Genomic DNA, 15,752 nt, shown 5'->3' with positions numbered 1-15,752 from the left:
GGGGAAGGTAGGGAGGGGAAGGGAATAGGTTAGGGGATTGGGCCTCCGGTAAACTCACTCACTCGGCGAAACACAGCGCAAGCGCTGTTTTACGCCGGTTTTCTGTGACAACGTGGTATTTCTCCGGTCGAGCCGGCCCATTCGTGCCGAAGCATGGCTCTCCCACGTATTAATATATTAGACCTGGATCCCAGAAGGATAAGACATAACTTACTCTCTGATGGATGAAACCATAGGTTATTACGAGTAGTAGTGCCTCGTGTACTTAGAATACCTGGGAATTTGTGTAGCTCTAAGTGTGACACCTGGTCAGGTACCAGGAACCAAAGTGGACTAAAAATGAGTCTTACTTTACTTATTTTCAAATCTTTTCTACAAAAAATAAAATGCCTTATAAAACGAAATAGCTCCAAATAGCTTTACTTTTACATAAATTGACTTCAATATTTATTAATTTAGAGATAACACCCGCAACTTCATCTCGCAAAATTTCGGGATAAAAGTAACATATTTCCTAAAAACGTTACATCACCCTAGTTATGGAAAAGTATAATGTTGTCTGAAAATTCGTCGTACCGTAATTAGTTCAAGAAATCATACATTTTCCGGTATGAAAACTGTTCTTTATCCTCTCCCTTTATCTTATCTTGTCAATACAACTAAAGTTTCAAAAAATGCAAAATAAGTTCTTTAACTTGCGAGTTTTTTACGCCGGTTCTTCTCGCCGGGTTAGTTCCCGAACCGGTGGTAGGTCATCAGTCATCAACTCATCACGTACACTTTCTGAAAAGATTTGATTCAAGTCTACGCCGAAATAAAACTATTTTTATTTATTTACTGGACGTTACGTATATTATGTTTCACAGATAAATTAGTCCACAAAAAATAGCTTATGATCCTTCACGTGGTCTACTTCTTATCTGTACCAAATAACATAAAAATTGCTCCAGTAGTTCGTGAGATAAGCCCTTTCAAATAATTCCCCCCATTTTTCCACATTTTGATAAAGTATAGCTTATAGTCTTTCTCAATAAATGGACTATCTAACACTGAAAGCATTTTTCAAATCGGACTAGTAGTTCCTGAGATAAGCGCGTTCAAATAAGCCCTTTCAAATAATTTTCCCCCGTTTTTTCCACATGTTCCTCTATTTCTTCGCTCCTATTAGTCTTAGCGTGATAAAATATAGCCTATAGCCTTCGTCGATAAATGGGCTATCTAGCACTGAAATAATTTTTCAAATCGGACCAGTAGTTCCTGAGATTAGCGCGTCCAAACAAACAAACGAACAAACTCTTCCACTTTATATTAATATTAAAGTATAGAATTGTTAATTCCCTATCTTGTCAGGGCGAGCAAAGCGAGCCCTAGTATATCCCACAACCTGAGCACTTTTGTAGTACACTTTACGGAAAAACTATCACGCCTATATAGAAATTTCTATTTATATGTAGATGTGTTATCATCAGTCAAGGTTTGGTTACTATTAAAATATAAAACAAAACTGCCTTAAAGATTATTACCACGCAGGGTAACGACGCGAGCCCTCACACAGCTCGGCTTTTACCTTGTGTAGTACGTTTAGACGATGTTCACAGTCGCCGGTCTAGTCGGAGCCTAACATTGTATGCCGAATACCAGCGCATCCAGTTACAAAGCCAATCACCGCTTTGAGGAGCAACGGGATGTGAACAGCAAGACTCATGTATCATGCACATTGCACAATGCACATACATGTGGTATGTACTATGTAGATACTAGATAACATCTATCTATATCTATATATTATATAAAACTCAAGGGTGACTGACTGACTGATTGACTAAAGTGATCTATCCAACGCACAGCCCAAACCACTCGACGGATCGGGCTGAAATTTGGCATGCAGGTAGATGTTATGACGTAGGCATCCGCTAAGAAAGGATTTTGATCAATTCCAACTCCAAGGGGTTCAAATAGGGGATGAAAGTTTGTATATAATTATCCTTCTTAACGCGAGCGAAGCTGCGGGCAAAAGCTCGTATATATATAAAAATGGATTTTCAATTGTGTTAGTAACGCTAAAACTCGAAAACGGCTGAATGTATTGGGCTAATTTTAGTCTTAAAATATTCGTTAAAGTCCAGGGAAGGTTTTAAAGTGACACGAAGTTCACCGGGACAGCTAGTATATATATAATGACGTGACTATGTGTTAAACTTTGTTATATTTTTCGTCCTAAAATAAAACATTGCGGAATCATGCTTGAAAACATCGTCTATTAAGAATCCATATTTTATACTTTATTAATATTATAAATGCGAAAGTGTGTATGTCTGTCTGTTACATCTTCACGTCCAAACCGCTGAACCGATTTTGCTGTGGCATGGAGATACTTTGTGTCCCAGGAAAGGACATAGGATACTTTTTATCCCACAAAATGTGAGTTTCCCGAGCGATGGAGTTCTGGATCTAGTATTAGTAAAAATCGCGATGTTTTACTTTTACAGTTCACTGAGTAACTCTGATATGCTCCGGTGGATACCAGGAATCTAAAAAAGATTTCCCCACGTAAAATGAGGTTGACGTCTAGACATTAAAAGTGCGTGACCATTTTGTAGTTTCACTTGATTTGGGAGATAGTTGTAGTACATCCACGTCGCCCTGTTAGTGTCATTTTATAATTTTACCAGTAGCCCGAATAAAAAAAAAAAGGACGACGTAATGAGGGTTTTAGTTATTCCATTCGTCATCAGGTGCCACTATGTAGCCTTGGGGTCTATCGTATCAAATCAACATGTAATCAGTGGCGGTGCAAGACCTTAATTTTTTGTGGGCAAAACATATTTTGCGAGGCCCCCTGATGGATGATGAAAGAAAACGAATTTTGTTGAAAGATTTTTTGATACTCGTAAATCCTAAAAAAACGCGCTGTCCAAGGGACGCGAGGCCCCTAGGACCGCAAGGCCGCTTGCGCTCCACCGCCGCCCACGCCTTACGCCGCCTCTGCATGTAATGACAGCTATATCGTGACATGTGACAGCTATATTGTGACATATGACAGCGGTTTGACATAGACTTTAAGAGCCAGTCCACACGGCGCGTTGCGTCAGCGTTGCGTCGACGCAGCGCTGCCGTTGCGTTGTTTTACATACAAATAACCAAGGTGTCACACGGCGCACTGCGTCGTCGCAACGCACATAATATGACGGACAGCAGCCCCCGAGAAAAACCGTTAAGACGCAAATAACCGTTAAGACTGCTTCGTAATATCGCTGCGATGACGCAGCATCCGTGTGGCCGGCTATGCGTCAAAAGCTATGTCACACTATGCAATTTCATCTTCAATTTTCGTCATCATCTTTTTATTCAACTTTCGTTTGGCATATTCAATAATAATTGATGCGTCAAAATGCACCCGCGTTGGAAAGAAAAGTGTCATAGCGTCGCGGGCATGCCTCACGTGCGATGTTGACTACGCTATAACGCATGCCCTTGATGAACAAAAAAGGCACAGTGTGGACAAAGCTATACGGCAGCGCTGCGTGGACGCAACGCGCCGTATGAACTGGCTCTTAGGCTACATAGCGGCACCTGGCGGCGAATGGAATATTAAAAACCCTCATTATTATGAGTGGCATGACATCCTAGCCATCTAAAAAATAAAACCTAGATGCCAATCTGTAGCCACAAGATCTTTCGGCTTTATTATTTAAAAGCACAAAATTTCTAAGTATAAATAAGTATAAGCACAAAATTTCTAAGTATAAATACTTAGAAATTTTGTGCTTTTAAATAATAAAGCCAAGAAAATTAATAATAAATATTGTATCCATAAATGGATACAATATTTATTATTAATTTTCTATAGACTACAGAATATCTAAGAATCGAACCTCAACCCTCTCGTGTACAGACAACGATTAGGCCACGGTCGAAGATACAATCGCGTGGATTTACGACTGTCGTTTAGATATGGGATCTCCACTATTGTGTACAAGGCCTATATACATCGAAATACAATACAGTATAGAACAGTAGACATATATTTGCCCTGTTAAGTATGGTTCCAGTTGCTAAAATAAAAAAAAATACGTGTAGCACACGGGGATTGCCGCGGTAACGCTATTACATAGTACCTATCCATACTAATTTTATAAATGCGAAAGTGTGTCTGTCTGTCTTTTACCTCTTCACGCTCAAACCGCTGAACCGATTTTGCAGAAATTTGACATGGAGATATTTTGAGTCCCGAGAAAGTATATCCTTTCTCGGGACTCAAAATATCTCCATGTCAAATTTCTGCAAAATCGGTTCAGCGGTTTGAGCGTGAAGAGGTAAAAGACAGACAGGATAGTTTTTATCTTGGAAAAATGTACGACTACCGCGCGATAAACGAATTTTGGCGCAACGCAGTTGCGGGCGTCATCTAGTTTAATATAGTCTAGTCGCAGGCATACAAACATCGTGCCGAAGTCTGCCGAACTGAAACGATGTAAGACGATGCACGGCAATGTTGCATCGCTGTGCCGGTCAGATGTTCTTGATTCGGTTGCCACGCTCAAATCCCATGATAAACGCTATGCAATAGTACCTTTTTTTTTATTAAATAAGGGGGCAAACGAGCAAACGGGTCACCTGATGGTAAGCAACTACCGTCGCCCATGGACACTCGCAACATCAGAAGAGCTGCAGGTGCGTTGCCGGCCTTTTAGAGGGAATACGCTCTTTTCTTGAAGGTTTGCAGGTCGTATCGGTCCGGAAATACTACTGGTGACAGTTCATTCCAGAGTTTTACAGTGCGCGGCAGAAAGTTACGCGAAAAACGCACTGTGGAAGACTGCCACTCATCAAGGTGATGAGGATGGTATGTTTTTCGCGTGGGACGATAGCGAAAAGTTGCAGGTGGTATGATCCCGAACAATTCCTCAGAGCACTCCCCGTGATACAACCGATAGAGGATGCAGAGTGAAGCTACATCTCGGCGTAATTCCAGGGGGTCCAAGCTGTTTGAAACACTATGGCAGTCAACAATTCGAGCAGCCCTTCGTTGGATACGATCCAGAGGGAGCAGTTGGTATTTTGGCGCCCCTGCCCAGAGATGAGAACAATATTCCATATGAGGCCGAACCTGCGCCTTGTAGAGTTGTAGGCGTTGGTCCGGACTGAAGTACTGTCTCGCTTAGACAAGAAAAATTGTAGGACCTATCCAGTTTGGTAATCAACTAAAAGTACAAAAGCTACACACGAAAGTGCCAAAAGCCTTTGCATCCATTTTGGACGATTAAACAGTATTTTCGGAGAGATGTAACCAATCTTCAAATGCTGTAGGGTCTGGGACAAGATTTTTAAATGTCCGTATGTTTGCCCAAGCGCATATGGCTCGCAACATAGTCGGCCTAGTCCAGAGGAAAGAACAGGTCAATACGTCTGTGCACTTGGTAAAAGTATGCATTTCGTGGAACAACTGTTCGGCCTAGTTACAGTGCTCCCAAAGCAAGTGATAAGGCGCATAGAAATTTTTGTAATTTTTCGGCCACGGTCGTATTTCCTGAGCGTCGGAAGACGTCGCTGCAAGCGCTGTTTTAAACTTAACTTTAAGAAAAACAGCGCTTTGCAGCGACGTAGAGGTGCCTGACGTTGCTTGGACGTTACCATGGTAACGCTGCGATGGCTTCTCGGTGAGTTATAGCACTTAGCTTTGTCCACACTGTGCCTTTTTCTGTTCGTCAAGGGTATGCGTTATAGCGCAGTCAACAGCGAACGTGAGGCACGGCCGCGACGCATGACCATCGAATATTGGGAACGGCCGTTAGTGATTACGACAATAATATAATTAGCGAAGATTTGCATGCGCATTATTAATTTAGGAGTACTGTACTCTTCTATAGTATTTATTATACGTAGGTTACCACTAAACGATTTTTTGCCATACACGGGGATATGCTTATTGCTGAGCCTCAACGGAAGATCTTTTGACAGGCGTTGTCGTTTCAGACACAATGATATAAGTCCTTTGAGAATCGATCTTTATCAATAATAATAGTATTTTAAAAAGATAAAATCGACTTCAAATTGTACGTAATTAAGAATTGAAATTCCCTACCTCAAAAACTACGGAACCGATTTTGATGAAACTTGCAGTATTCCCTAAGATGAACAATACCTAGTACAACAAAAAAGAATCACTTAAATCAGACTTGTAGTTCCGGAGATATGCGTGCATAAACATAAAAACATACATACATAAATACATACATACATACGTACATACATACACTTTTGAAATTTGGAACATTTGTTCAGAAGCTGCTATAAATTAACACTAGGTGTTTGACCGATGAAAATGACATTTTCTTGAAATGATTCCTAGCTAGATATATATATATATATATATATATATATATATATATATATATATATATATATATATATACAAGAATTGCTCGTTTAAACTGGACAGTTCTCGAAATATTACATACATGCGCGTCGAATTGATAACCTCCTTTTTTGAGGTCGGTTAAAAAAAAAGGCTATTGGATATTCCGTGTAAAAGGTTTAGGGCCTGTTTCATCACTTCCTGATAAAGTGCCGGATATCTATCCACAACTTATTTGACAGATGCTCCATACTCTATCTGTCATGAAGTGATGAAACAGGCTCTTAAAGTTGTACTAGGGAATTTAACATATTAACGATCATTAATTATGAATGGTTGAAGCATTGATGATGAAATTGTGCAAACATAATATTACGTACGTATTGAGAAAGGCTTAGAAAATAAGTTGTAACGTTAGCAAAATAAGTCGTTATACCTAAGCAGATTTTAGGGTTCCTTTGAAGACATTATTTCTTTCTTTCAATTAGTACTGCTGCAAAGTGATACTGCTGCGGCCTGCAGCCTGCAGCTTTATGAGGGCTTTTTAACCTATACCCTTTTGGTAATTAGCAATTGCTTTAAAGTGATATATTTATCATAAAGGGATTTAGAAGTAGTTAGTGCCTGCAACTCCTTTTTGACAAAATTCGTTTATCGTGCGAGAACTTTACATTTTTTCAAAGTAAAAAGTATACTATGTGCTTTCTTGGGACTCAAAGTGCTCCATACCTATTTTCAACAAAATTGGCTCAGCGGTTCGGTATTGAAGAAGTAACGTCAGACAGACAGACACACTTTCGCATTTATAATATTAGTATGGAAGTATGGATTAAGTAAGCATATCATTATCAGAAACCAAATCTTATTAAAAGCTATGTCCACACTATGCGCTTTCGTCTTCAATTTTCGTCATCTTCTTTCATTCAACTTTCGTTTTGACGCATTCAATAATTGAATGCGTCAACGAACGCAACGCCAACATTGTCATTTTTATTTTTTGGATACGGTCAGAGGGCATGCCTCACGTTTGTTGACTGCGCTATAACGCATGCCCTTGACGAACAGAAAAAGGCACAGTGTGGACAAAGCTAATATTTAATTACTCGTACGCTACGAGTGTGCTACGAGAAGGCTACGCCGTAGCCAGGTGCTACGGAACCAGCATGAATCGAACCGACTCGCACCTAATGATTTTTTCACAAAAGCTTTATTGTTTTTATAAAGGCCCCGGCTCTCGGCCGACGGGAAAACATCCTTATCGTGTTTGAACAGGCCAGGAACAAGGTCAAATTTACGAAACGTCACAACCGGCGATTGCTAATACTACTCAAATCCAAAATCTATAACGGTAGACTATCGAGAAACGAGCCCCCGTGATTGTAGTGCGTCACCTACGCATACACTGCCGATTGTGAGTGGAAGTGGGAAATTCGGGGGAGGAAAACGCGCAACGGACGGGCGGCGGGGGATCGCGTCGCCGGGGGTGTGTGCGTACAGGAGGAGTACAGATCGGGCCTACTGCACGTTGTTTATCCGCGCGGGCGGCGCGGGGGTGCGGCGCGGCGGGGGGAGGCGAGGCTCCCGGGCCCAGTCAGTCCGTAGCCTCCGCGCCGGCCGCACGTAGCGGAGCACCGCAGCCGACCTTCAAGCCGTGCGAACGAGACGTCTATACCCAGGTAAGGCGATAAACAAAATTTACGCGATTTTTCGCCTGTCAGTACATGCGTAGCGGTACGCCAAAGACGCCCGCGGGGTACTGCGCAAATTATACTCGATAGTCGAATAGTTAAAGTCTAGAACGTTCTGTCCCGGGCCTTGTAAACTTGTCCCGGGTAATAAACAGCACGACGGTAAAGAATGGGTCCAGCCCGGCGAGAATACTAAGCCGCGTTCATTTCGTAGTCTCATATAAATTCTTTTGTGTCATTGCGCTTTATATTCAGCGTTTATAGGTTCTAATATAACTGACTCGATGGGAATATTTCCGTTGGTATTTCTATGTCGGTACGAATGGGAATATGTTGTGTTCCGTGAATTTCAATAGCCTTCTGAGTCTTAGCGGCGAGATAACCAAGGCAAGAAAGACTATTTATATCAACTCAATTTTCGCAAATTTTTATAGCATTAAATCTGAGAATTAATAATGCCCGAATAAGCTATGATAATACCATAGCTTATTCGGCATAGCATTAATATTATTGCGACGTATATAAAAAGCCACTCGTACAAAGAGCTCGGTAGTTTAGGTTCAAAACGTCTATTGCCTAGGAAATATCTGATAAGAGTCACGGTCTATGTTTTCATGAATTGTTCGAGCTTTCGGTCGTCATATCATGATTTAGTATTCAAATAATAAGATTTTTAATGATTCATTATATTAAAGGTTTTAGCTATACTACTTTTTCACTTACCCGGTTAATCATCAATCTTAATTTTTATTAAATTTTATTATCTTAAATTATACTTTGATATAACTTTTTACATATTTTATTTTAGTTTTATTTCTAATGATATATATCCTATGTACTTCGTGTAATGTCCAGATTACTGAATAAACGTTTATTTTATTTATTTATTTCTATGTCATTCCTGGGATTCAAAGTATCTCCATACCAATTTCATAAAATCGGAAACAGACCAACATTTTCGCATATCATTAGTATTTTAGTACGGCAGCCGTAGAACAAATTTTTTCAACAATTCTTATTATTTTAAAAGGTTCTTTACCCGCTATATTATAGCTTTTAATTCCCATTGTCCCATATTTGTGCACCAAGTGCCCAAAAAAAGGTTGTGCAGGCCCGAATATAGAAGGGTACGAAGGTACATAATACATGGGAAAGCCCTTTTTGAAGCAATCCTTTTTTAAATTCCGATGAAAACTGAGGCCTGTTATAAGTATGAATTGTCTGTTTGTCTGGTTATCCCGTATAAACGCCTGGACTTATTTTGATCTAGTTTTATTTGTTTGAAAGCCATGATCGAGAGTTTAAAAAGTTCACTATCATCAGCTGGTTTTGTCTAGTAAATTAAGGCTGTAATCAAATTCGTAAGATGAAAACGCTCGTTTGTCGATTTTTTATTTTATTCCTTAGTTTTATCTCGTCTAATGGTTTTGGCTATAACACCAGTAACGGATATAACATAGGTTATAGCATCAGTAACATAGCAAGAGTATTTATAACAGACAGATTACCGACACACTTTTTTTTTTTTTTTTTTTTACGTGGTAGAGCCATGCTTCAGCACGAATGGGCCAGCTAAACCGGAGAAATACCACGGGCTCACAGAAAACCGGCGTGAAACAGCGCTTGCGCTATGTTTCGTCGAGTAAGTGAGTTTACCGGAGGCCCAATCCCCTACCCTATTCCCTTGCTTACCCTCACCTATTCCCTCTTAAAAGGCCGGCAACGCACCTGCAGCTCTTCTGATGTTGCGAGAGTCCATGGGCGACGGAAGTTGCTTTCCATCAGGTGACCCGTTTGCTCGTTTGCCCCCTTGTTTCATAAAAAAAAAACATTCAGCCAGATACCAGGCGTAAGCATTTTTTTACCATCTGATACATCTTTTACACAATCAGGTCTGCACTGTCCTTAACTAAAATTCCACTCTCAGAAAGACTTTGAATCCACGACCTCTAAGACTTTACACCACTGAACCACGTTTAATTTGGGCTTGCTTGAACTTGAAGATAATATTATGCAAAGCAGTTTAGAGGTACGAGTTGGAAGCCCGCTACATGGAGCGGCAGCAGACGACGTGTCGTCGCGACACTACTAGTTTCGATGTATTTCTATGAAAAAGTGCCGCTAGCTTCGTGTCGCTTGCTACGGAGGGTATTTCATAGAACCCAGTAGTGTCGCGACGACAAGTTGTCTGCAGTTGTCGCGTGTCGCTTGGGTCCAACTTGTACCTTTATGTTTAAAGGTGAGACCGCACTACGCACGTTCACGTTCCATAGAACTGACAAACAACGTCAGTCTTATGGGAGGTGTCGCGTCATGTACTCATGTCGTATCGTTTTAGTGCGGTCTTGCCTTAGTAAGCTAACATACCATCGTTATTTAGTCAGGTTAGGACAAGTCAATATTAGTCGTGGACCGTGGTGTATCAGCTCGACTTGATATAACTCGACCAAATTACGTGTGGCTATGAATCAATTTCTCTGACGGTATACATGTAACAACAGTGTACATTTTTTCATATCAATATAAATCCGAAACGAAAAAAAAAACATGAAAACGTCGAGACGAAAGCCCGGAGGCTGTCCACACAAACATATGCGTGTACAGCTGTATATAATGTATCGTTGTACAGGGTGCTACCACAGTAAAAGTACATACAGTAGCGTAACATGAAGGCTGATATAGGTTTGACGCATCTATGTGTGTTCTTTAAAGGCTCCTTATGTGGTCGAGAGTGTTCTTAGCCATAATTCAGCATCATTGAAACTGAGAAGTTTTTTGTAATTAATTAATTTAAACTTCTATTTTGAATTCTTCTTTCTTCTGGTTAATTTCGTTGCGGGTCGGTTCTTATCAAAGGGCTTCCGTAGTTGAATCCCGCTCTCTATCCTTACAGGAGTTGCAGTTGTGAATTGTGATAATTATTGTGGACTGTATGATTTTTGTTGATATTTATATCTATATATGTTTGAGCTTTGATGACCTTAAATTAAATCACTTTTAACTCTTCACTTCGATTTATTATATCAAAATTAAACTTTGTGCACTGTACCAAGGCAAAGGGCGGACTACTCAATATTTATACTCGTTACACCCGTAATCTGACCTATCGGAGCAATTTATATCCGTCCGATAAGAATGGTGTTCTCTGACCAAAATCAGAGTTTCTCGAGTCGTAGTTGCCGTATGAGTCCTATGCCCAATTACTATACTATCACAACGCCACGTCGCAACGCCGACCGGCCTATGTATACGTCTAAGCTTCACTCCCGCCATGCGCTAGCGCAGAGGGAGAAGACCCCGCCCACTTATCCCGGTGCGGGGATATACGCAGAAGCCCCCGCCTTATTTCTATCGCGCGGAGATACCATTTCAGCGTACACCTATCTCTTTCCTACCCATTGCTATGGCACTGTGCACTACACAATACAAATTACATACACAATAATTATTCAATACATATGCAATACAACATGATATTATGTTCTTAATCTACGTAACATAATATCATGACTCACAGATCAGAGTCTTAGATTAATATACATTATACAAATTAAATCTAATTCAGATATGTACTAATTAATCATCTACTAATACACATTATTCGTATTTCTTGCCCTCTGATTCTAAACGTACGAATTACACAATACGTGGCAAGAAATAGTCATAGCAACAATTACTATCGCGGAAATTAATACACAAGAATACATAACGTTTTATTATACTCAAAACCTATAGCTAGATACTACAACACATTTAATAATTAATCACATTCGTATCTAACCCCAAAGGTGTCCCATATTACATACGATAGCCTAGTCTTTATTTATTTGTAGTTTACACATATTAGTAACATAGAATATCATTGCATATTCCAATAATCAAATAAATAAATCTACCGTAGACAATAGACTAAGCATCTGCTAGCTTTCTAAAATTCTATTCTCACGCTAGTTTCTCAGATATTGCCGAACGTCTGTTCCTAAATATCCTTTATATTTTATTGTTATGACAAAGACAATGCTTTATTACTTTTTAAGAGAAACAGCTTTACTCGTTACTAATTTTTAAGGAACACAATAATAACGAATTTTAACTAACGAACCTAATACAGTCAAAGGGACCGAACATGTGGCGATTTCACTTTAACAATATCTTAGAAATACACTACTTAACTTTCTAAAATATGTTCGCCGGCCTTTTCATCGTTATGTCCACAACAATAATGTAAGATGGATCAATGACCGTTTAAATAAAAAAAATACTGCAACATATTCAACAACGCTTTCTTCAAACCAGACACAGAGACAATATTATGCGCCGCGTGATACGTATTTCTTTAGCTCTTTAAAGTTATCTGAAATCTTCAGGAACTTGTATCGCTTATTCGGGTCGTCATAATATATGGAGAATACCTACTATTTGTAAATTATATTGTGGCGATATAAAATGTTGTAAAAAACGTATATTCAGACGAATTCAACATGTAGAATAAAGCCCGGTTTCAGAGCTTTTTTTTAAAAGGCGTTCATCTATATTAGCGCTTTCGATTGGCTAACGTCAAAACGATAACCAATCAACAACGTACTCGAAAAGATAAATTTAAAAAAAAGACGGCATTATTGTTTTATACTAAAGTCCTTTTTTCTAAATTAAAAAAAGGTAAACTGCAATAAAAAAAACTTAGAAACCACTTGTGTTCTAACTTCTACCACATTTGAATTGAATATAGAACTCGGGGTTGATGTCGTTGCTGTCAACTGTCAATGTCAAAGTGATTCGCGTGTATTTTCCCACCATTATCCTCGGCCTTGACTTGCATTCTTGTCATTGGCACGATGGCCATATACATCGGTGCATCGATGAAGTACATAGAGAATTTTATATGCGCTTCATTATGTCGAATTGTGGATTTTTTATTCATGGGACTAAAGTTCAATATGTCCCTAATGCTTAGTAGTATGAAAATGTAAGGTTGTTTGTTACACTTTCATACGAAAAAAGACTCAATTAGAAAGTTTTTAAAACACAAGATACTTTTCTAAACATACAAAATAATATCTATATATTTTTTATAAAAATTCTACGATCGATCTTTTCTATTTAGAGCTTCACAAAGTTTACTAAAGCTAATTAAACACACTTTTTATCCCGTTGACAGTTGGCAAATAATAAAACCAGCTCATAAAAGAAGAAGAAGAACGTTTCGCGCCTTTTCAAAGACATTCCCTGTTTATGAAAGCGGCGTTGTTATGTAAATTGATAATATAATTGCTACCCGCCGAGCTGAAATTGATGTAAGCCATTTAATAACGAGTGACATTTAATATTCAATAACTTTTCACTCCCCGTCAATTTGACGTCACGAAAACTTAGACCGTGACCCCGGATTGGAGGAGTGCGATGGACTTACGGCCGTTCCCAATATTTGATCTATCTCTGGTTTTGCCCTACTAGAGATAGGAATAGCTCACAATTGACATAAAATATATGTCTCTAATGTCTAATGTGAGCCATTCCTATCTCTAGTAGGGCAAAACCAGAGATAGATCAAATATTGGGAACGGCCGTTAGGCTCGTATTCATAAACTGCTCTCAATCTCCTACTCAGTAACAATCTTAGACAGTATATTTCAGCTGCACAAAGAATCTTTTAATAATTAAGTACTTTATTATTCATATATCGTTCTCAATTTTCTACTCAATAACGATCTTGATTGACTTTTAATGGTTTCTTAATTTTATAAATATTTTGACATAAACTCCATAAGTTTTATGTCTATCTCTTCATTTAAATAAATTAAAAACTTAAACTGTAATCATCAAATGTCAAGAAGGTTGTAAGCGTGGTAAGAAAGTCTTTAATTATTAATTTGACATAGACTTTCATAGCTCATAAGTCAAGGCTAGACCGCAACTAAGAAACATCTTCTCAAGTACAGTTTGACAGCACAGGTTGAGTGCCGAGTTTCGTTTACAATTAATACATTCGCACTAAGCTGATACGCCACAGATAAGAACTGTAGGTACCCAAGCAAGATCTATTAAAACAGCATCTCAATCATGATCTTGAGCATATTCTTAACGGTAAGAGCGGATTATTAGTAGGCCTGAGTATTGGACTGAGTACGGGGTGTAAGGTGTTTTGTTCATTAACGAAACTAGTCCATATGTTACGAGTTACGACCATTGGAATAATTGTTCAATTTCGCGACGGATATTGAATTGTAAAACGATTACATAAATCTTGAAGTTTAAGTGAGAATCTATATATATAAAACTCAAAGGTGACTGACTGATTGACATAGTGATCTATCAACGCACAGCCCAAACCACTGGACGGATCGGGTTGAAATTTGGCATGCAGATAGATGTTATAACGTAGGCATCCGCTAAGAAAGGATTTTGATAAATTCCAACCCCAAGGGGTTCAAATAGGGGATGAAAGTTTGTATATAATAATATTTCTTAACGCGAGCGAAGCCGCGGGCAAAAGCTCGTTATGTATAAGTACAATCGGTTTCATAGAAATCGTGTAGACAAGAGCTGCAAGTTTTCCATGAAATTAAGTAGTTGTGACAAAAGAAACTAATCTAGATAGGTCTTTTCATTTGATATCCGCAAATTTTCTCCTCCATATTACTACTTTTCGTTCAGTTTTATTTTTGAAAAGTACATTAATTAATGCCCGTTAAAAAGTTTTGACTTCAAAAACGTATCTACAAATGTAATAATTTGTATGGTTTATTATGGTTTATTATGGTTATTATATATTTTACATTATTAATTATTGAGATGAATGTATGATTAAATATTAAATAATACATTTGGTTTATGTTTGTCATCCGCCATAACTCGCACTTTACATCTTTTTTATGATCTCTGTTGTTTGCTTTTATGTGTTGTTTTATTATTGTTTTTCGAGAAATTTACTCAAATTGATGTTGTCTGCATGTTTATTTTATTCTTCCTGAAACCTGCAATTCCGTTGCGCCAAAATTCGTTTATCGATCGGGAACCTCAAATATTTTCAGGATAAAAAGTATCCTTATGTCCTTTAAAATTTTGTAACATACTGATATTTACTCTTTTTTTTCCATAGAACAAACCTTGTAACTTATCTACTTCATCACCTGGCTAATACCTTTTTTTAATTTTAAATATTTTTGGGCCCTAAAGCCTCTATTTATGCATATACGTGAGAGAGCCATGCTTCGGCACGAATGGGCCGGCTCGGCCCGAGAAATACCACGTTCTCACAGAAAACCGGCGTGAAACAGCGCTTGCGCTGTGTTTCGCCGAGTGAGCGAGTTTACCGGAGGCCCAATCCCTACCCTACCCTATTCCCTTTCCTACCCTCCCCTTTTCCCTTCCCTTCCCATCCCTACCCTCCTCTATTACCCTATTTCCTCTTAAAAGGCCGGCAACGCACCTGCAGCTCTTCTGATGCTGCGAGTGTCCATGGGCGACGGAAGTTGCTTTCCATCAGGTGACCTGTTTGCTCGTTTGCCCCCTTATTTCATAAAAAAACGGCAATTTCTTTACTGTTATCGTATTCATCCATTCACATCTTCAATGATGATGATTATGTCTAAGTACTAAGAAACCACGTGACCACGTGATGGTCTCAAAGGTCACTAGGGGTCGGCCACGTGGTCCCGTTTGCGTGGGTGGGTACGAAAATACGCGCGAGTAATGCGTGGGCGGCC

The 15,752-nt window shown here is 39.0% G+C and overlaps 1 protein-coding gene across 2 annotated transcripts in view; it reads left to right on the top strand.

Annotated features, from left to right (window-relative positions):
• Positions 1-7,961: 7,961 nt before the first annotated feature.
• The window catches only part of LOC121729746 (acetylcholinesterase-like), a 69,987-nt gene continuing 62,196 nt past the window's right edge, over positions 7,962-15,752 (top strand). For both annotated transcript variants that reach the window (XR_006035999.1, XM_042118363.1), the window contains exon 1: positions 7,962-8,034. The gene's annotated coding sequence lies outside the window, so the exon portion shown is untranslated. The remainder of the gene's footprint in view (positions 8,035-15,752) is intronic.

This window comes from Aricia agestis, chromosome 8, assembly GCF_905147365.1.
Source record: "Aricia agestis chromosome 8, ilAriAges1.1, whole genome shotgun sequence".
Lineage (NCBI taxonomy): Eukaryota > Metazoa > Arthropoda > Insecta > Lepidoptera > Lycaenidae > Aricia > Aricia agestis.
Note: the sequence above shows the minus strand (reverse complement) of the source record. Positions and strands in the feature narration are given on the sequence as shown.